General features: G+C 34.0%; 1 pseudogene; it reads right to left on the bottom strand.

The window, feature by feature from the left end:
* Nucleotides 1-667: 667 nt before the first annotated feature.
* On the bottom strand, nt 668-21136 carry LOC132490418 (dual specificity protein kinase TTK-like; annotated as a pseudogene).
* Nucleotides 21137-24271: the final 3135 nt, after the last annotated feature.

The raw sequence follows: 24271 nt of genomic DNA on the forward strand, positions 1-24271 counted from the left end.
ATGTAAATAAGCATATGTAAATAAGCATGGTAGCATTATTATAAAGTCTGCTATGTAAATAAGCATGGTAGCATTATTACAAAGTCATTGTCATCATAATTTGCATATTATATTATTAGATTAATTAGAATATTAATTTCCGGAGGTGCAGAATAAAACCAATTACCATGATTTTATTGCCTGTATATATTTTAATGAAATTTTATAAATGTAAAATACATATCATAGGGAAAAGTAATTTGTTATAAAAGCATAAAGACAGAAGTCTCAGGGATATATAATGTATGAAAAACAACTTTTCATCTCTTTAGAATACATTTTATTGGTTACCATATTGTTCAAGTTTAATATATGAAATTTAAATAATAAGTTCTTACATATTTCATAATTCACTAACCAGGCTAATGAGATCTAATTCACAAAGTATTTTTCCCTTTTTCCACTATATTGACATATTCAAAATTTATACAAGATATTCTTATAATTACTTGAAGTTTTTTTTTCTTTAAGATTTGAATTATATCACCTGAAGTATATAAAACTCTTAGTGTTTTAGAAATTTCAAAATAATTTGCAGATGCAACCTACAACCTTTTAAAATATCTTGCTAGACATACTAACTTACTGGCCTTTATTGTGTAATCATCTTTCCCTTTATAAACCATCTTCAAATGTCTTGACAAATTCCATCATTTAGGCACACTAGAATTTCTAAGTGGTATTCAGAAGATCTCCTGCCAATAGAAGGACCTTTAAGAGAAAACATGCATTAAACCTAGAATATAAGGCGAAAGCATATCTGTATATCCTTTCAGTGTCATATTGCAATATTAACAGGCCTACCCAAGGAATATTTGATTTTCTAGAGAATGGATCTTTGTTTTGACTTTATATGCTAATTGGTTAGTGCTTAGACACCAGAAAGTTACATGCTTACTTGTAGATATGTTTAGTAGAAAAGATATCACCATCCTTTAGGATATAAACTGGTATTATAGGTAACCAAGTGATCTTATTCTAATATTCTACTTAAATGTCTTTCCTTATAGACTATGCAAACACTTATTCTTCACATGTTCTTGGAATCAGCCTTTCCATGTGACTGGTCCCTCATTAATTAATGAGCTAAATAAAATCTTTGACATGTATTTATTCTATATTTATATAAGGTTAATGTTCTTACATTCTGAAAATTATAATTAAATAGAATAAAGCTTAAAAGAAGAGTGACTGTCCAAATTAAAAATAATTTTAAATGATTAAAATTTGATAATTAAAATGAATACTTTTCATTAAAATGAAATTCATTATAAATTAAAAAGATGATTTCATGCTTTTTAAAATTTAAAACACTGGTGTAAAGGAAAACTCAGTCTCACTGTCTTTAGTTTCTTTTATGTAAGCTTATATTGTCTTTAAGATCAGCTAATGTATCATTTTGGTTATAGTATTTATGATGCAGTACTTCCTCATGTCACTAGTAATCTATTTCATATCATTGTATATGCCTGTTTATAAAATATCCATTTTACTGTATTCTTACAGCTCAGAACAAAAGAGACTCCAGAAAGAGGAGGGACCTGAGGGAATCTGATTGCTTCCAGAAAGCGAAGTGCAAGTCTAGTTGTGAATGTTAAGTGCCGCTGGCTACAGCTCTTTGGAGCAGTATTTCTTGTCCTGTCAGGTGAGTTCAACAAGGTAGAAAAGTTATGGTCTACCTGGAGGTTTCGCTTGTAAAGAATGTTTACTTGTAAGGCCATTTGACTGCACTTAGTGCACTGAAGAGCAAGCCTTTGACCTCATGACAAGTAAAGAAGGGACGGAATGAAATGCTGATTTCAGAGGGCACAGCACTCTGTCAGAGCGTGGGCCAACTCCTCTTTAATTATTCAAAGAAATCACACCATTAAAGTCTTTACGTTTATTGAATCCAGAGAGAAAACAGTGATTCAGAGGACGATAAAAAAAAAGTGTATAATGTCTCAGTGCCTTAGGATTTAATGCAAAATAATGGACAGGATTTATTTACAGGTTTAAAAATTGAACATTTGCTAGTTTTTTTTTTTTTTTTTTTTTTTGTAATCTAATATTTCAGCTGTGGAAAGAAGCCATTAATAGTTATTGAAGAGTGAGTGGTGATAATAATAGTTACAACTTCAAAGTGCTATTGAGAGGCTTAAAGGAGGTAATGTACATAAATCTCTTGGTACTATAGTCGGCAAATATTGAGCACTTTATATAACATTATGTTTATTATATTATGGATATTACATTATGTATTGTTTTACTAGAGACTGTAGTAGGTTGAAAATAAAGATAATTTTTCTTATTTATATGCTCTATCAATCTCTTTTGCCTTTATTTTTAGAATCTCTCATTCTTCTTCTTCTTTTTTTTTTTTTTTTTGCGGTATGCGGGCCTCTCACTGCTGTGGCCTCTCCTGTTGCGGAGCACAGGCTCCAGACGCACAGGCTCAGCGGCCATGGATCACGGGCCCAGCTGCTCCGTGGCATGTGGGATCTTCCTGGACCGGGGCACGAACCCCTGTCCCCTGCATTGGCAGGCGGACTCTCAACCACTGCGCCACCAGGGAAGCCCTAACTCTCATTCTTTTGTGACATATTTTCTACACTTGTTCGTTGGACTATCTTTCAACAGCATTATTAAGCAAAACAAAATTTGGCATAAATTCACTGGATCTTTAACAGTACCTATCACCCTCCCCATACACCTGTTAGGACCACAACTGTTATAGAGCAAGAATAAAAATAGTCAAGAAAAAAATACAATTTAGTATTAAATAAGAATTTTTTTTCAACAATTTTTTTTGCAAGCTCTTAAGTTTAATACGAAGGGAAAATGGAGAATGTTGAAAATGATGTTGAATGCATCATTTGCTTGAAATGATCTATTTTCTTAAAAATATCCTCAAATCTATTATACACCAACTCTATGGTATAAAAATTTCACACTACTGAACTATAATTGGTTTTCAGGACTGGATGACATATGTCCATTGATCCACACTCACTTATTAGCTTTTTGATCTTTAGGCTGGTGAGTAATAGCCAGATGATAGAAGAATTTGAAGATTCTGAGAAAAGGGATGGACAGAAGGAGAGAGACTAGCCTGAGATAAGAAATTGGATGCCTTTACCATCATGATAAGAGGAGAAGAGGAAAGAACATACATTCATATAGACAAAAATTTAATAAAATATGTCAAATCATATAATATATATATATATATATATATATATACACACACACACATGTATGTCATTTCAAAGAGGGGATATAAAATATGTACAAACTTTCTTGAAGCTATGTTCTTAATCATAGAACACTTTTGTTTCTGAATACAAAGTATCTTGTGAACATCTTAAAAATCTGTTTTAGGAATGCTGCTTTGAATGGAAGAATGATAGTTAAAAAGTGTAAATTTTATTTGGACATAAGAAAAAATATATACATCCTTGCAATTGGAAAGACTTATGGCTCTTTATGGTACTTTTAAATTAAGTTTATTGATTGCATTATTTAATAAATATTTGCCATTAGTTTTTAATACGATCTTATGATTAAAAAGTTCTTTTGAACACTTCCTCTAATTTTACTAGTCGTTTTCATTGCATTTAGATGTTATTGTGGTTCATACAAATAGATTTTTGGCTGCAAAATCCATGTCACTGCTGTATTTTATTAATACATGATGTCTCTATCCTTTTTATTGATTTATAATATTTAATGTTACTTTCTCTTAGTATTTCTTCTCCACATGTCTTGTTTTGACTGTGCTTGTTTCTTTGCTGATTCCTACACCTTCAACTTTAATATAAAATTACTTCATTTTGAGAATCTTTTTTTCTGAATATAACATGTCTGGGTGTTAGTTCTTAATGCAGTGTGACAGTCTTTGTTTTCTGATGGATCAATTCCTTCCTTTTTTCCTTTCTTTCATGTCTCTCTCTCTCTCTCTCTCTCTCTCTCTCTCTCTATTCTTTGAAATTTTAGTTTCATTTATGCTACAAAACTTTTTACATGATTTTCCCAATGTTTCAATTTTCCAACATTTATTCTAATGTGAAAACACATCAAATACATTAGGCTCATAGTAAACTCCAAACAGTGAAAAACAATTCTAGAATTTATTGCATATGGTACCATCAGTGGTTGCTATTTTTAGAGTTTTCTTTGGGGGATTATCCATTGAAACATAATGTTTCAGAGCAAAGTCATCTTCAAGAGTCGACTTCTGAAGACAATAAAGAGTACAACAGTCCAATATTTTTACAGGTGTTATTTGACAGGTTATGAGTAGCTGCAAGCCATTTCTACACATTTTTTCCAAAAGGCTTAGATGATGAAGATGAATCATTACTTTCAACACTACTCTACTAACATAAAGTTCTAACAACTTTCAAAATGGACTTAGGAGAATTTGGACCAACAAGTTGGATCAGGATATGTTTTATTTCTTTGGTGGTTCTCTTATCCATCTCAGTACTTTGGTGGATCTGAAATTGATCATATACTGCACCAGGAACTCAGAAATGGATATACTCCTGTTTAGAGCCCCTTATTAAGCCATATTTCCTCATATCTAAAAGAAATTTATCTAACATTTCAGGAAATTCAATTTTATGGTTAAGATAAATAGCTTGGAAATCTAAATCTAAAATCTAAATCTAAGCAATCTAAAATTGTTTAGAAATCTGCACATGGATTAGAAATAGATTTACATGCTGAAATTGCATTTTCCCATAAGTCATTAATAGAGAATGGATCCTAAAAGTCAAACATCACTTTGAAGGCTTAACTTTGATTTTGATTTCTGTTTTCTCTTGTGGAAAATATATTTTCTATTATTTCTGGTAATCTATAATTAACTGTACCAACCTTACAATATTAATCAATGTATGTTGTGCCTGGATGGTTATATAAAGTTTGCAACCCAAAAAATCAATTAGCTTTAGCATTCCATCAGAAAGTTAACAGGTTTCAGGTCACTGTGAAAAATCCCATGTTGATAAATTATGTGAAGGGCTCCAACATATTTTTTTTCAGTTTCTCTAGTATTCCTGTGATGCTGGATATATTTTTTTTCTTTTTAAGCCAACTATTAAGATCAATATTTCCACACTCCACTGCCATATAGATGTAGTGGTCTCTGATTTTATAATCCTAAAGTTAGGTTACATTATTGCTGTGTTGTTATAATTTATTAAAATAAGTCATAAATCCCATAACTCTCAATTGTTTGGTCACCTGATTCTTCTAGGTTCACATATTTTATAGCATGTATTTGCTTCTTTTCACTAAACACCTAAAATACCTTACTTTAATTTTTATGTCCTACTTGCTTTAAAGTTGAATTGTTTTTATTTTATCTGAAATGTATTTTTTTATTAAGATGTTGAAATCATAAGTAAAGTTTATCAATCTATTAATTCATTTCTTTCATTTTTGATTTAAATATTCATATACTTGTTTTTCTTCAAGTTAATTGCTTATTTTATATCAGAGATTCCTTTATCTGTGCTGACTTTATCAGTTCCTATTTTCAACCACTGTTAATTTGGATTTTTTTACTGCATTTCTTTCCCATTAATTGATATTTACCATTCCTCTCTCTTTATCAGATAATTTTACTTTTATTACAGTTAACAATTGCTTCTCTCACTGAAAGGCACTGTTTATACTGCCTCATGCTCTTTAATTCTCTCTTACTACATTTCTGTATAGAAAACTATATTGAGAATACTTCAAAAGTCTCCCCATTTCCCCTTTCACACAATGAGACCTATGGAACAACTTGAACTTCCTTTTTCTCATGCTTCATGCCTACCTCGGATTTTGACTAAGATAGTATAGTTCTTACTAGAACTATCTTTCTGTGAGTCTTATGCTGCTCTCAAGCAATACCAGAAAGTATACATTCATCCATTTTGAGTTATTCTATAAATAAATAAATTTGTATATAATTAAATAATATTATATATTACACATAAATGTATATAAAACAAAATAAATATAAATATAGAAACAATATATATAAATAAGATACATTATATATTCTGCATATTTATTTACACAGACACACATGTGTAAGTTGTATAAATATTAAGTTTATTTATACCAATATTCATAAGCACTATTAATCTACTATTCCATCTTCTCTTCATTGCTATATTTTGAGGTCTTGTTTTGGTTAATGTTTAGTTGGGTGGTAGTTTTTTTTTTTTTTCCCAAACATTTTTCTTAGGCGTGATAGTTGAGGAATACACTTTTGAATTCTGGCATCTCTTCAAACATCTTTGTGCATCTGAGATGCAAATGACATTGTTAATAAATTTGGAAGTCCTGGGCTGAAATCATTTTCTTTCAGTAGTTCATAAGTGGTATTCTGCATTTAGCTGCTGATAATACAAACATGTCAGTCAGATTTATTTTCCTCTACTTGTAGCTTATCTTTACATATGGAGAATTATAAAATTATTTTTCTGTTGTTAGAGATGATGTGTTTTATCAAGATAGGTGTTCTTTCTCATCACTACAGCCTGGAACTCAATGACCTCTCTCAATATGAAGACACATGCTTCATTCAACTCAGAGAATTGCCTTCAATCATATGTTCTGTTTTTTTCTGATCATCCATCTGTCCATTTTCCTCCCTTTGAAACTCCTATTCTTTCCTTGCTAATTTTCCTGAACTTGTTAACTCACTAATTTCAGTCTCAATTTCTTCTCATTTAATCTATTTTCTGAGTGTGTCTTCCTAAGTGCTTAAAACAAATCAGGTGTCCGTCTGTCTCCTCCAGCAGGTCTTTCTCTCTTGCCATGTGTTTCAAACTTTCCATCTTATGTTTCTCTCTGTGGTTCCTCAGGTCTATCAAGTAAGCTGCAATTTTACTCTGCCAGTAAATTGAGACTTAGATTGAATATTTGAATGTCTCCCATGAACAGAATTCTCAGGGTTTCTGAGGTAAATGGGACTCCTTGTCTGGGGAGCTGTGGATTAAAGGCAGACTGTCACCACTCTCCTGAGATAAATGGAAGAGTCCTTTCTGCTCTCGGGTATTTGTCTACTTCCAACCTTCCCAGTAGTGAAGAATCAGCTCACTTGTTGTTTGCAATCTGGGCTCGCTGAGGTCAGTGATTTCCAGGCCACATCCTAGAGGAAAATTCTACTTTCAACCTTCACTTGGAATACGCTCCCACCTGGGTTCTACAGATCTCTGGACACCAAGCACTTTAAAGAGTAAGTCACACAGCATCAGATTTTCATTTGGAGAGATAAGAAGAGGAAAAATGTGGATGATGAATTTGAGTGGGCAAACTTGAAAAGAGGGATAATATTTTGACATAGTGAATAAATCCAGGTGATATATAATATGATGAAATGAATATAGAAATTGACTATATTGATAGAGAAAACGTAAAGAATTTTTAATCCTTTAAGAGATATAACAAAAGCCATGGCCATTGATTGAGTATAGAGGACAAGAAGGCAAGAGCCACCTAAGCTAAAACTCAAGATTCTGGTTTGAGGTAAGGTGACAAGATAAATTTTTTGCCTTTTAATGAGAAAGGAGAAGTGTATTATTTGGACCAAATTGGTACCAGAATATACTGCTGGGTCTATCAAATCTCCTATCCAGATTGGGATTTCCAGATATTCATTGGTCCTCTATCATGGACTTGATAAAACTTGATAAAATGGATTTTTGAAGATTTTTAAAAGATCAAGATGATAAAGATTATCGATAACATTGTTCCACAGGTACTTTAACACTATTTTGAAAAAGAATCTTTGTTCACTCTGAATTCATTCAGTCATTAAGTATTCACTATCTTTATATCATTAACAGGAATGGTGAGAAGCAGTTTAGAATCAAAGATGAATAAAGTGAAGTCTCTTTCCTGAAGAATTTTTGTTACAGTGATAAACTCTTATTTCTCAGAACCCTTATGGCTCAGGATCAGAGAAATTCATAGATTGTCATGAGAAGAGAGGACCTGGAGGATGCGTTGGTGAGAGAAGTCGTACCTAATCTGATTTTTAAAGGATGAAAAGAAGTTAAATAGGAAAAGTTCAAGGACATTTCAGAAAGAAAATGACACAAAAGTGAAAGACTGTGGCAGCAAACAGCATAGTATAGGTGAAGCAATACAAGCAATTTTGTGCAGCTAGTTAAAATGTATGAAACTGGGATTAAAAAAGAAAGAGTTTGAATGGAGCAGTAAGTGCCGGGCCATGAAATAGTTTGTTAGGAAGTTTAAGAATTAACCTATACATAATGAGAAGCTAGGAAATATTTACAGAATTTTTTTTTTATGACAGCAAAATGGTCAGATTTTTTTTTTTTTAAGACAGATCACTTTCTTGGCTGTAATGTAAATGGATTCAAGGATGATAAGATGGGAAACAGCAGAGATTTTGGAAGTTACTGCATTGGCTTAAGACAGAGATAGTAATGTTGGAATTATGTCATTTGAATAGGAATAAAGTCAATTTAAGTTTTAGACAGATAACTTGATTTTATGTTCTCGTTAAATTGAGTATGAAAGTAAAGATTCCCAGTTGACAGGTGGACAAGCACATGTAAGGCTGTAAGGAGACAGCTGGGTTGGAAATAAGATTTTGAGTTATCAGCTCACAGGTGTTAGAGGAAAGCATGAGAATGGAGAGAATTTCTCAGGAAAATCATGCCAAGTGAAGTGGTATTAATCTGAACTAGGAATAATGGTGGTAAACAAGTTTAAAGGGTGGACAAAGAAAGTGATTATCAGGAAAAATTAGTTTTTTTAAAGATAAAGAGATACCTAATAACACTGGCACTTGAAGACATCAGTACTCTTTACTAATATCCAGTTCTCTCTTCCCTTGGGCACATGGGAGGATTGTAGTCCTCATTCCCTATGAGTTAGGCATGGTCAACAGACTCATTTGATCAGTGAAATGTGCATAATAGAGACATATTACTTCCAAGAGAAAGCCAGTAATTTCCCAACTCCCCGCACCCTCTGACTTTGGTATGCTTATCACAGGAGCATTTGTTGAGATGAAGCCTCAAAAAACCTGGGTTATTGTCTATTCTTCATAGCTGAATGAATGTTGTTGTTTCAACAGAATTTTTAATACTAAAGCTAATCTTAACCCATGAAAAGAGCGTTAGTATTGATTAGGAAATCCATCGTGATCTTAGCAGGACATTTTTGGTGGCCTAGTGAGATAAGCCAAACTTCAGTGCGTCTAGGAGTTTAACGGATGTGATATGGTGGACATAATATATGTCCCTTGCTACTATATGAACATTGGGAGAGAGGAGAGAAACTGGAGAGTATATCCAGGGAACTGTAGAGTCAAGACAGGGTCCAATTTAGCAGGGGTGAATCAAAGAGAGAGACTTCAGGAATGTTCGTGCTGAGGGAAGGGAGCAGTTAAAATAGGAATGAACACAATAGAAAAGGAGTGATCAGTGAAGCTATTTTCTACAAACACCAGGAGATATTGCAATAAAGGACACACAGGGAGAAGGATTTAGGATGGGCTACAGTCACACAAAGAGAAGGCTTTAAACAGGAAGAGGTAACCCTCAATATCCTAGACAGGAAGTTAGGAGAGATAGAGAGGAAGGAATTAAGGAAAGAACCAGAGTTTAGTTAAGGTAAAATAACAAATCATGAGAGTGACAGCCTTCTGTGTTAAATGAGATATTGGGTGGTTTGTTAATAATGAAATTATGTTTTCAGAGGTTACAGTGTAAATTTTGGAGGTGGGGCAATAAGAAAAAAGACAGCAGTATAGACGTTTATGTCAGAGAATATTTAGAGGAAAACTGGGAAAAAGGGATTTATCCATCAACAAATTGATAATTGAGATCTTTGTCATGTCTTTTAATTTTTCATGTATTTTAACTTTGTCTAAAGTCTTTTAGTAAAAAAACTACTCAGTATGCTAAGTAATATCGGCCGTGGTGTTAGTGGCTTTGCATATGTTTTAAATAATATCGTTTAAAAGATGTTGACCACCGTGCATTTCTAAAATCTTGTAATACTAAAATCAGTCAATTGTAGAATGACCTAAAGCAATAATTCCATTAAATATGTTCATGAGCAGTATTTTAGAATTGTTTTCTTTGCCTAGTATCATCATTTATATCTTAATTGCAAACTTTTTTTTAAATTGCTCTGTGCCAAATATCACAAACTAAGTGGCTTAAAACAACACAAATATATTATCTCCCAGTTTCAGTTGGTCAGGAGCCTGGCATCAACTAGCCGACTTCTTTGCTTATGTTGGCTGGGGTTGCTATCTCACCTGAAGCTTAAGTTCCCCTTCCCAGCTCATTCAAGTTGTGATTAGAACTTAGATTCTTTGGATTATAGGACTGAGGTTCCAACTTTCTTACTGGCTGTTAGTCAGAGCCCATTCTCAGCATTGAGAGGCTGCCTGTGGTTTCCTGTGTTCATCATAATATGGTGGTTGCTCCTTTAAGGCTTTGAAACTTACTTCCTCTCACTGTGATTTAAAGAGCTCATATAGACAGGCCCATCCACATAATTTCCTTTTGATTCACTCAAGGTCAGCTGATTAGTAACCTTAACTCTATTTACATCTGTAAAATCTCCTTTGTCATCTAATATAATCATGAGAGTGATAATCCATCAAATTCACAGGTTCTGAACACACACAAGATGGGGAAATTACACAAGACATTTAAACCAATGTGAAAACCTTTAGGGCCATCTTAGAATTACAATTATGCCAACAATCTTGACAATCAGAACACTTAAATAGTATATGAATTATTGAACATGCATGAGAAAATATTAAAATATGGCAACCCCATCCCCACCTTGTTGTATTTTCTAATATTATCACCTGATAACTTTTCTTTCATATTTCCTTCATTAATGAATTAAATACATATCTCACCTTGAAATCCATAAAATTGTTTTAAAATTGATGTAGAAAGAAGAGCATGAGAGAACAAAGTCATGCATGGGAGAGGAAAGACAAGAAGATATATTTTTACATAAAGAAGAAGAATGATGCTATGAGCTTCTAAAACTGACCCCAAAGGATTTTTTAATCTCCTATAGCCATGGAGATATAAAGAAGAAACACAAAATTTTGACTTTTCAATAAAAGATTACAATGCAAATGAAATTCAGTACCTCTCTGGAGTTCTTAAGTGAAAGTGAGAATGATGATTAGAAAAAATCAGAATGCTGGAATTTGTAGGGATTCTGATAGATTATGATGACTTAAATCACCACCTCCAATCCTCTTTAACTTTGCTTTTAAAAAGAAAACATCTCTTGGTCTAATGGAGATTGTTAACATTCCTTTGCTTTAAGACCCTTTAATAACCTCATTTGAAGCAGATGCATTTCAAGGGGATGCTGACTGTTTTTAAGATCCACAAGTACCATCTCTCAGATCTTCCTGAGCCATACCCTCAGAAGAATTAAGATGAATTATGACTTGAGAGGAGATGGACAAAAATCTGGCAGATCATTTGGTTTTTATTCTACTATTTATATCAACCAAAACCTGGAGCTTCATGTAATTCATGTACGAAAATATTAGACATGTGTTACGTTAGGAAGGAAAAATCATAACATTATATGGAGTCAAACAATTAATATGGATTGCAGCTTGAGCAGTGATAGGTATCTCTAATTACTTGGTAGATAACTGAAATCTGGGCTCAATATTGGCTTATGTTAAATAAAGTTGAGACATTGGAACTTAACTGGAACATAATGCAGGAAGAAATGACAGTACTTAGAGAGAGAAGCTATCTGTAGAGAATTCTTCATAGGTTAATTACTCACCCTAACTAATCATGCTCCCAAGAGGGGCTCTTCAGTTGCTTTCCCTTCTCCCTGGTCTTCCTTCATTTTCTCTGGCTCCTGGGCTAAGGGTAGTGTACATATGTTCAACTCCATAACAAAGGGCTCTGGTTTCTGTAGGATGCCTTCATCACTGAGGTCAGAGGTAACAAGAAACAGTATGATTTTCAGTCTGTCTTCCTGTGGTTCCAGCTTTCTGTTATCTTCTCTTCCTGCCTGTGGACTTCAGCCTCCAGCATTAGAAACAAAAACATCCTTGCAAAGACTATTTAGTCAACCCCCCTACTTCCATAAGTCATTTTCTATAATAACTATCTCAGTGGTTCAGCTCCTTTGATTGAACCCTGACGGACACAAAAGAAAATCTAGTAATTTTTAAAATAAGTATAGTAGAAAAAGCAAGAAATACAAACAAATCTAAGTGGAATGAAGACACTTGAGGTGAGGCACCAAGTTGGAGAATCAAGGGCTTCTTACCTAATTCCCAGATTAGAACCGATAGGTAGACTCTAGAGATCCTGGAGTAAAGGAGAAACTGAGTTTCCTTAAAGGTGTATCCTCGTGGGCTTCCCTGGTGGTGCAGTGGTTGAGAGTCTGCCTGCTGATGCACGGAACACGGGTTCATGCCTTGGTCCAGGAAGATCCCACATGCCGTGTAGCAGCTGGGCCGGTGAGCCATGGACGCTGAGCCTGTGCGTCCGGAGCCTGTGCTCCGCAACGGGAGAGGCCACAACAGTGAGAGGCCCGCATATTGCAAAAAAAAAAAAAAAAAAAAAAAAAGAAAAAAGAAAAAGAAAGAAAAGAAAAGAAAGGTGTATGCTAGTAACAAAAATGCAAATATGTAATGGACATAGTCTTCCTGGTTTTCCCCTGGGGTCCTGTGAACATTTTCAGAATAACTTGCTTTGGACAAAGAGAAGTATTGAGACCTTTTAAGTGTTACTCAGTGCACAGCTGTGAACTGACATGAAGTTTTGATCATCCAGAAGACTACTGCACATTTTTACTCAGAATGGGAGCTTATGGAGGTCAGTTGAGAAATTATATGTTGGCCTGAATCCATCTTTTAGTGGGTTTTGTAAATTTGCAAAAGCATTCTGTAGTTTATCTTCCCAAATTCCAGGTATATAGTTAACATATGTCCATAGCTGACAGAATTCCTATGTTGGTTTCCTGGTCCATGGAGTAAAGGTTGTTATGGTACAAAGGAAAAGTGGAGGTCTCTGATCCCATTATATCCAAAAAGAAAAAAAAAAAAAAAAGAATATTAGCCATGATGCAATCTCAAAGAATGATGCCAACATCAAAGACTTGAAAGATGTAAGACTAGTGAGTTCTAACGTATCTCCATTGAAAATCCCACTTTGGCTGTGAAGAAATACCAGTGCTGGAGAATGAACGGGAATTATTGGAAACAATTAGAAATTGCCTCCATTGAAACTGTCGTTTCAGATGAGATCTGCATACTGTAACAAATACCACGAAGGTCAGTAGGCGGTAAAAATCTATTAATATGGTAAATGTTTGCATATATGTTTTAATTAGGAGGGACCACCAGAGAGTTTGCTTTCATAAGGCACTGAGGACAGCACATCTTCACAGTATTACCTCAGGAATAAGTCAGCTCTGTCCTATGTCATAGCATAGTACACAGGAAACTTGATTGTTTAACCATCCCTTTGAACATAATACTATCTTACCAGACTGATATCATGGAAATTAGATCATGGTGGTCAAGACATAGCAAGTAACCTTTAGAACTATTTGTAAGAGGTACTTGTCAAGGGTGGAAGATAACTTCCCATGAAAATTCAGAAAGATGAATGTTATGCATGAAATCACTAAGGACTTCCCTTAAATAGGACGTGTGTAGCTGAGTAACTAATCTCCAGTTGCAAAGACTAATAATGTTAAATACCTAATAGGATGTCATCTCCCAAGAGGACCACCTTGATTCCTGATGGTAGTTGACTTATATTTAATCTCTTCCTTCCATCACATAGAGGAGAAGGGTAAGGACAATAAATAATTCATTAAAAAGGTGATTCAGGTTATAGATGTTTTTGTCTGCCCCAAATTCTTTCAGCCTTATTGACTTATTAAATACTTTATTTAACATTGTGATATTCATACAACACAGTTCCTGAACAAAGAAATCATTTTTCAACCAATGAAACAAGAAAACTTGCTTACTATCACAAAGTTCATTGATTTGGCCATATAACCCCATTCTTAGAAGCAGCAGGATTAATATTGATACAAATTGAGATGGTCCCTGAGGACTTAGTTATTTTGCTGATTGGATGACAACAACTTGTCATGCTACAATGACAATTATAGCTGGAAAAGTACACCAAATATTGGAATAAATGTAAAAGTTTTGGATTTTATTCTTGGCTCTATCTTTAATTAATTGGATAGATTGAGGCAAATCAGTGTACATTTTCATAATTTTTTAATAAATTTATTCATTTAATTTATTTATTATTTTTGGCTATGTTGGGTCTTTGTTTCTGCGTGCATGCTCTCTCTAGTTGTGGCAAGCGGGGGCTACTCTTCATTGCAGTGCATGGACTTCTCCTTGCAGTGGCTTCTCTTGCTGCAGAGCTTGGGCTCTAGGCGTGAGGGCTTCAGCAGTTGTGGCGGGTGGGCTTCCATAGTTGTGCCTCATGGGCTCTAGAGCACAGGCTCAGTAGTTGTGGCACATGGTTTATACTTGCTCTGCAGCATGTGGGATCTTCCTGTACTAGGGCTCGAACTCTTGTCCCCTGCATTGGCAGATGGATTCTTAACCACTGTGCCACCAGGGAAGCCCATCATATTTTTAAAAAGAAGAAAGATTGTTTCTAAGAACAGCAGAAGTATCCAAGGTGTTTGAGAAAGATCCAATGGTTAAAAGTTTACAATGAATATTTTAAAGTATATTTAGTTTTAAATGGAATGCCCCTTTTAAAATATCTGAGAAACTTATTGTAGATGTTAGGTGGTTATTAGTGGCTATCAGATGCCTATAACTGTGATTTCATCTCTCAGTTTATCATATGAACAGTGTTTGACATGCTGAACTTTTGACCATTACATACTTTTAGTGTGTTTTTGTTTTTATTTAAATATATTTTTGTTTATAATTGTTGAAGTAGAAATTCTTAATGGTTTAGGAAAAATTTCATGCTTTGCCAAAGTTTTGAATATTATTTTGAATTCACTAAACTTTAAAAGAATTTTAGGACTAAAAAAACGATTAATATAGAGTAAGATCCATGGTTCTAGTGACTAAAGAGAACTGAACTCTTCTTTCATTTACAGTTAAGGTCTCATAGTAATCTTCTATTTTTGGCATGGAAGTGAAAATCAGAGTTGAGTAATTATGATGGCAAAAGAAACAGCTGCTAAACATTCCAAAGTGAGCATTATAAACCTAATATAATATCAAGATTTGAAAGTTAATGCTGGTATAGGATTTTTACATTCTTAGGAAAAACTAGTAAAAAAAATTACAAAATATGAGAGAAATGTATTTATTTTAAACATTTTTATTAGAGTATAATTGCTTTACAATGGTATGTCAGTTTCTGCTTTATAACAGTGAATCAGTTATACATGTACATATGTGAATCAGTTATACATATACATATCTCTACCCTCTTGCATCTCCCTCCCTCCCACTCTCCCGATCCCACCCCTCTAGGTGGTCACAAAGCACCGAGCTGATCTCTCTCTGCTATGCGGCTGCTTCTCACTAGCTATCTATTTTACGTTTGGTAGTGTATATATGTCTATGTCACTCTCTCACTTTGTCCCAGCTTACCCGTCCCCCTACTCATATACTCAAGTCCATTCTCTAATAGGTCTGCATCTTTATTCCTGTCTTGCCCCTAGGTTCTTTGGACCTTTTTTTTTTTTTTTTTTTAGATTCCATATATATGTGTTAGCATATGGTATTTTTTTTTCTCTTTCTGACTTACTTCACTCTGTATGAGTCTCTAGGTCCATCCACCTCACTACAAATAACTCAATTTCATTTCTTCTTATGGCTGAGTAATATTCCATTGTATATATGTGCCACATCTTCTTTATCCATTCATCTGTTGATGGACACTTAGGTTGCTTCCATGTCCTGGCTATTGTAAATAGAGCTGCAGTGAACATTTTGGTACACGACTCTTTTTGAATTATGGTTTTCTCAGGGTATATGCCCAGTAGTGGGGTTGCTGGGTCATATGATAGTTCTATGTGTAGTCTTTTAAGGAACCTCCATACTGTTCTCCATAGTGGCTGTATCAATTTACACTTCCACCAACAGTGCAAGAGTGTTCCCTTTTCTCCACACCCTCTCCAGACTTTATTGTTTGTAGATTTATTGATGATGGCCATTCTGACTGGTGTGAGATGATATCTCATTTTAGTTTTGATTTCATTTCTCTAATGATTAATGATGTTGAGCAATCTTTCATGTGTTTGTTGGCAATCTGTGTATCTTCTTTGGAGAAATGTCTATTTAGGTCTTCTGCCCAATGTGGATTGAGTTCTTTGTGTTTTTTTTTGATATTGAGCTGCATGAGTTGCTTATATGTTTTGAAGATTAGTCCTTTGTCAGTTGCTTCATTTGCAAATATTTTCTTCCATTCTGAGAGTTGTCTTTTGGTCTTGTTTAAGGTTTCCTTCGGTGGGCAAAAGCCTTTAAGTTTCATTAGGTCCCATTCGTTTATTTTTGTTTTTATTTCCATGCCTCTAGGAGGCAGGTCAAAAAGGATCCTGTGTGATTTATGTCAGAAAGTGTTCTGCCTATGTTTTCCTCTAAGAGTTTGATGATGTCTGGCCTTAAATTTAGGTCTTCAATACATTTTGAGTTTATTTCTGTGTATGGTGCTAGGGAGTGTTCAAATTTCATTCTTTTACATGCAGCTGTCCAGTTTTCCCATCACCACTTACTGAAGAGGCTGTCTTTTATCCACTGTATATTCTTGCCTCCTTTATCAAAGATAAGGTGACAATATGGGCATGGGTTTATCTCTGGGCATTCTATCCTGTTCCATTGATCTATATTTCTGTTTTTGTGCCAGTACCATACTGTCTTAATTACTGTAGCTTTGTAGTATAGTCTGAAGTGTGGGAGTCTGATTCCTCCAGCTCCGTTTTTCATTCTCAAGATTGCTTTGGATATTCAGGGTCTTTTGTGTTTCCATACAAATTGTGAAAGTTTTTATTCCAGTTCTGTGAAAAATGCCAGTGGTAGTTGAAAGGGAGTGCATTGAATCTGTAGATTGCTTTGGGTAGTAGAGTCATTTTCACAATGTTGATTCTTCCAATCTAAGAACATGGTATATCTCTCCATCTATTTGTATCATCTTTATTATCTTTCATCAGTGTCTTATAGTTTTCTGAGTACAGGTCTTTTGTCTCCCTAGGTAGATTTATTCCTAGGTATTTTATTCATTTTGTTGTAGTGGTAAATGGGAGTGTTTCCTTAATTTCTCTTTCAGATTTTTCATCCTTAGTGTATAGGAATGCTGGAGATTTCTGTGCATTAATTTTGTATCCTGCTACTTTACCAAATTCATTGATTAGCTCTAGTAGTTTTCTGGTGGCATCTTTAGGATTCTCTATGTATAGTATCATGTCATCTACAAACCATGACAGTTTTACTTCTTCTTTTCCAATTTGGATTCCTTTTATTTATTTTCTTCTCTGATTGCTATGGATAAAACTTCCAAAACTATGTTGAATAATGGTGGTGAGTGTGGGCAACCTTGTCTTGTTCCTGATCTTAGTGGAAATGGTTTCAGCTTTTCACCATTGAGGACGATGTTGGCCATGGGTTTGTCTTATAAGGCCTTTGTTATGTTGAGGAAATTTGCCTCTATGCCTACTTTCTGGAGGGTTTTTATCGTAAATGGGTGTTGAATTTTGTCAAAAGCTTTCTCTGCATCTATTGAGATTATCATATGGTTTTTCTCCTTCAATTTGTTAATATGGTGTATCACATTGATTGATTTGTGTATATTGAAGAACCCCTGCATTCCTGGGATAAACCCCACTTGATCATAGTGTATGATCCTTTTAATGTGCTGTTGGAATCTGTTTGCTAGTATTTTGTTGAGGATTTTTGCATCTATGTTCCTCAGTGATATTGGCCTTTAGTTTTCTTTCTTTCTGACATCTTTGTCTGGTTTTGTTATCAGAATGATGGTGGCCTCGTAGAATGAGTTTGAGAGTGTTCCTCCCTCTGCTATATTTTGGAAGAGTTAGAGAAGGATAGGTGTTAGCTTTTCTCTAACTGTTTGATTGAATTCGCCTGAGAAGCCATCTGGTCCTGGGCTTTTGTTTGTTGGAAGATTTTTTATCACAGTTTCAATTTCAGTGCTTGTGATTCGTCTGTTCATATTTTCTATTTCTTCCTGGTTCAGTCTCAGAAGGTAGTGCTTTTCTAAGAATGTGTCCATTTCTTCCAGGTTGTCCATTTTATTGGTATAAAGTTGCTTGTAGTAATCTCTCATGATCCTATGTATTTCTGCAGTGTCAGTTGTTACTTCTCCTTTTTCATTTCTAATTCTATTGATTTAAGTCTTCTCCCTTTTTTTCTTGATAAGTCTGGCTAATGGTTTATCAATTTTGTTTATCTTCTCAAAGAACCAGCTTTTACTTTTATTGATCTTTGCTATCATTTCTTTCATTTCTTTTTCATTTATTTCTGATATGATCTTTATGATTTCTTTCCTTCTGCTAACTTTGGGATTTTGTTGTTGTTGTTGTTCTTCTTTCTCTAATTGCTTTAGGTGTAAGTTTTGGTTGTTTATTTGAGATGTTTCTTGTTTCTTAATGTAGGCTTGTATAGCTATAAACTTCGCTCTTAGAACTGCTTTTGCTGCATCCCATAGATTTTGGGTTGTTGTGTTTTCATTGTCATTTGTTTCTAGGTGTTCTTTGATTTCCTCTTTGATTTTTTCAATGATCTCTTGGTTATTAAGTAGTGTATTGTTTAGCCTCCATGTGTTTGTATTTCTTAAAGATTTTTTTCCTGTAATTGATATCTAGTCTCATAACATTGTGGTCGGAAAAGATACTTGATACAATTTCAATTTTCTTAAATTTACAAAGGATTGATTTGTGGCCTAAGATATGATCTATCCTGAAAAATGTTCCATGAGCACTGGAGAAGAATGTGTATTCTGTTGTTTTTGGATGGAATGTCCTATAAGTATCAATTTAGTCCATCTTGTTTAATGTATCATTTAAAGCTTGTGTTTCCTTATTTATTTTCATTTTGGATGATCTGTCCATTGGTGAAAGTGGGGTGTTATTAAAGTCCCCGACTATGATTGTGTTACTGTTGATTTCTCCTTTTATGGTTGTTAGTATTTGCCTTATGTATTGAGGTGCCTTATGTTGGGTGTATAAATATTTACAATGGTTATATCTTCTTTTTGGATTGATCCCTTCATCATTATGTCATGTCCTTCTTTGTCTCTTGTAATAGTCTTTGTTTTAAAGTCCATTTTGTCTGATATGATAATTGATACTCCAGCTTTCTTATGCTTTCCATTTGCATGGAATATCTTTTTCCATCCCCTCACTTTCATTCTTTATGTGTCCCTAGGTCTGAAGTGGGTCTCTTGTAGACAGCATATATATTGGTCTTGCTTTTGTATCCATTCAACCAGTCTATGTCTTTTAGTTGGTGCATTTAATCCATTCACAGAGAAATGTATTTTTAATGAAGTTGGAATATGGGTAACTGTAAAACAATCAAACAAGTTTTGTGAACATTAAAAATCATACATTACTGGGTTCTAATTATGACTGCCTTTGACAATACTAAGTAAATGCTGATAAGTTCTCACAATCAGATCAAACTTATTAGTGTGGGTGAGACACTCATTCACTTTATTTATGTTCTGCTCATAGATTAATCTCAACTGAACTGATATTTTTTAAAGAATTGTTTCTCTGACAAAATGTTCCTCATTCAAAGACATTTTACTGTTAGATCTAGAATACTAATATTTTAAAGTGTAGAATTAACATACAGAAATATTGTTTCCTCCCTCCAACAATTTAGATACCTCTAAAGAGGCTGAGGTAATTTAGGATTACAGTCTTCTGAAGAGAAATAATCCTGCATCTGCTTGATGAAAACTGTATGTGGATAGTTTTCAAATTTCAGAATAAAATAATATATATGGTCATCAATGTCAACAGACTAATAGTAGGTAAAGACTCATAAACATATTGGGTTTACTCAAAAAATGGGTTTTTGAATCATTATGGTAGAAATTTGCTATTTTTTTTATCTGAAGAACTCTCCTTGTGCTTTTCAGAATATAGTATGTAAAGCAATTCAAGGTTACCCTGTTGAAATTTGGGTGGGAGCTCTGTAGTCCGTTCTACTAAGTCCAGTTACCAAAAAGTTCTTAAACATATACAGTAAAGCCCAAGGCTTAACAGAGCAGTATTAAGAGTTTAAAGATTTTTAAATCATTTGTACATGTAATAATAAGTGTTAAAAAATTGTATGAAGAGATAGATTTCCTCTCATGCCAGGACACACACACACACACATACACACACTCCTCAAGTCAGTTCAGTTGCACAAGTGTCCTTAAGTCCTGGTGGGGAAAGAAAGAGCAGAATGGTGACATGGTGACAGCAAAAAGGACTAATGCAACTGGAAGAAATCTTTCAAGAATTTTGACTTATGTATCATGCATAGTAATCCCTTCCAACATTTGAGAAAAGATGGAAGTATGTTTATGATTTACATTTCAAACTTCTAGACCAGCTTGTCTTATACTTTTTACTACTCTTTATAATCTCTTCCATCCATATGACTGGTAATATCACTTGTGGAAACGTCCCATATATGTTCTTCTCAATGGCTGATGCTTCTGATATAACTATTAAGAATGCTGAAGGGCCTGAGATTTTACTCTACTTGCAAACTGAAAGTTAGCATGGTAGAGTTTCAGAGATATTAGCAGGAGACCTAAAACTTCAGGTCAGAAACGGAGAAGAGTTTATTGCTCATGGCAATTAAAATATCCAGAACATCAACATTTGGTTTGATTTCTCAAGCCTTAATTTCCAAGAGCTGATGTTAAGAGAAGTGACACCTGCCTACACAGTGGGTTATTTTACACAGAACCCACATTTTAAAATACAAATCAGTAAGCATGACTGCCCCTTGTTCCACAAAGAGGTACTTTATCCCTCAAGGCTCTAAACAAACCTGCTTCTGCTTCGATGTGGGTGGGTAGGAGCTGCTGGGAGGCATGCTATCTCTGTTATCCAAGGCTGTTTGCTTTTCAGAGATCCTCAAAAAGATAGTTCAGAAAAAAAAGCAGTTGTGCCTCTGCTATAAGACATTCAGCAACACAAGAGGCCCATGGACAATTGCTTCCCAGTAAAAAATGTTACCATTAAAAAAAAAAAAAAAAACCTTCTGAAAATACTATTAGGGGAAGGCAAAATCACACACTCAGGGAGGAGATGTTGGGATGCTCAGCATCTACAGAGGACTACCTCTCTCCACAAGGTTTCCAACCCTCACCACTTTCTTTCAAACAATGGTAACACTAAATATATTTCTATAAATGTTTGTCACCAAAAGATTCATCTTCTGAATTATTTTAAAAGTAAGGCTTTATTGTATAACAGTTATTCTGATGTATACTGAATTCACAATAACTTAATCTCTATAATTCACAATCCATTAATAGCCAGCAAAGTGAAATCCTATAGCAATAAGACATTGTAATCACTAACCCCAATATTAAGAAGCAAGCATTTATTTTTTACATACCTGCCTTTGAGTTCCAAAGAGTCAATGCCTATGTGTACAAAACACAATCAAACATTCTACATATATTACTAAATATATCCTTGCAAGTCCAGGCAAGAATAACAAAACTGAGCACTCACGGTCACCAGTAGTATTTATTTATTTATTTGTTTGTTTGTTTGTTTATTTATTTTTGTGGTATGCGGGCCTCTCACTGTTGTAGCCTCTCCCGTTGTGAAGCACAGGCTCCGGACGTGCAGGCTCAGTGGCCATGGCTCACGGGCCTAGCCACTCCACGGCATGTGGGATCCTCCCGGACCGGGGCATGAACCCGTGTCCCCTGCATCAGCAGGTGAACTCTCAACCACTGTGCCACCAGGGAAACCCCACCAGTAGTATTTTTTTTCAGCTAATATTGGAGGACATAATAATGACTTCAGATAATTTTCTTTTATAATTTTGGGAAATTCTCTCTAACCATGACTTTTAAGGTTAAGTAAAATACATAAAATCTGCAAATATGTTTTTAAATGGAGTTCCTAATTGATTCAGGCTAACACTATGATCACATAATTGTTAGCCTTATAACTGATTCTTAATTGCTCTTATGTGTGGTACCTTCATTGCTAGTCATTATAATGATAATATTAATAAATTACATATTGTTACAGTTTAAATTCCTTGCAATACCATGACCTACATCTCATTTTATTTTTCATAAAACACTTGTAGAATAGGTAAGGTTTTTGTCATGTGAATTTGGAAATGGTGAAGACTGACCTCAATCATTATTTTGCCCATCACATTGGAAGTTAATTGAAGACTTGATGAATATGACTCTAACAGACCAAATCAGCTTATTCTATCCTTGTTAGCCCTGGCATTCTGATCCCTCTGCTATTTCCACTGGCCCTTGCCAACTGGATCCTAGGGAATGTGCTTCTACTGAGGTGGCAGCAGAGATCTCATTGACTGGGGAAATATGCAACAGTTAATGATCTGCTTAGGAGCTGGAAATTTTTAAGATCATAAAAATGAGTCATTAGAATTAATGTAGATTATCATGTACCTTAAAGGACTTTCTACATTTTTATAAATATCCTTCCTCCAAATAGCTAGAGGCCATGAGCATAAAGAGTAAAGTTCTACAAAGCAAATGATCTAAGCCCCCAACATAAGACCTGTTATTTTTAATCTTGCAAAGATTACACAGATTTGTTTACTTCATAGTCCTAATGGAAACATGGCTCATTTCAGAAATTTGATTAAGAACCTGATTCAATTCTAATCAAAATATTTAAGTCATATATTATCTTCCTTGCTGAAGAAACAAAGAGGAATAAATGTGCTTCTGACTTTAAAACGCTTATATTATGGGGCAAAAATAGCAATTAACTGAAAAAACAAAAATTGTCTATTACATAGACTAATTATCTTTGTTGTATAAACTCACTTGTTTTGCCCAATTTTATTAGTGATAGAATTTCACCAAATTTTTTATCTCCTTATCTTAAAATAATTTTTCAAGGTTTAAAATTAATGGTATTTTATACCAAAAGTATATGCACTTTTTATACTGAAAGCATCAACTAGAAAATAGTAATGATCAAAAATTATATGCTGTCAGAGAAGCAAAAGTTGTTGCAACCAAGTTCAATCTATTTTAAAACTTCATAGAGAAGCAAGGCATTCTAAAGAAATTTAGTGATTGACAGCTTGACTTTAACTTTTTCTTGCCCTCACTCTGTTAGGACAACCTCAGCGTCCTGATCATAATATCATCATTTTCCAAGTTGACTCTCTGAACTTATGACTGAGTCAATCACAAGTGATTGAATCAATAGCAGCACTTATATTAGTTTACAGTACAATATGCATTGTGGTGAAATTAGGATGTAAGACATGTACTTTGCTTTGTAGAAGTAAGTCATTATAAGAAATTTATCTATTGTTAAACAAAATATTTCAGCTTTCAGTATCACTAATAATGGAGCATGTGTGCCAATTTATTAATTAATGAAACAGATTTTACTGTCTTCTGCCAAATAAGCATATACTTTCACTTCTGGAATAATTTCATTTATTTCAAAGCATTAAAAGTGGTGAAAATAACTAATTTGATTGGTATCATTATTTCTCCAGTACCAGTGTTGATATTAGTAAAAGCTTTTTAAAACTGTAGTAAATTCTGATTACTATTTTGCTGTTACCACTAGTAAGAGGTAATTATTCTCTGAATCTGACCTTTAGTTTATTGCAGTTTAAAATGTAATTCTCAATGAAATTAAAAGATATCTATAATGTACTTTTTAAATTCAATACCACATAATCATTAAATCCTATCAAATAGAAAACTGAATATAAATCATTCATTTTACAGTATTTTATTACATTATACATTTCTAAAGAAGCCATTATATTAAAACAAAATCTAGCTTTAACTTTTCATATATGCTTTTATTGTCCATAAAATTTTTAATTAATTTTATTACAGCTCCATTAACATAGTCCAAATTATTTTCTGGCTGTAAGTGTTCAAATAATTTTCACTGAAAAGTCAACTTATCTAAGCTTCTGTCAAAACTTGAACTAATCAAATCTCACATATCCACAAAAATAAAATAAAAA

The sequence above is a fragment of the Mesoplodon densirostris genome, chromosome 5 (genome assembly GCF_025265405.1).
Source record: "Mesoplodon densirostris isolate mMesDen1 chromosome 5, mMesDen1 primary haplotype, whole genome shotgun sequence".
Taxonomy (NCBI): domain Eukaryota; kingdom Metazoa; phylum Chordata; class Mammalia; order Artiodactyla; family Ziphiidae; genus Mesoplodon; species Mesoplodon densirostris.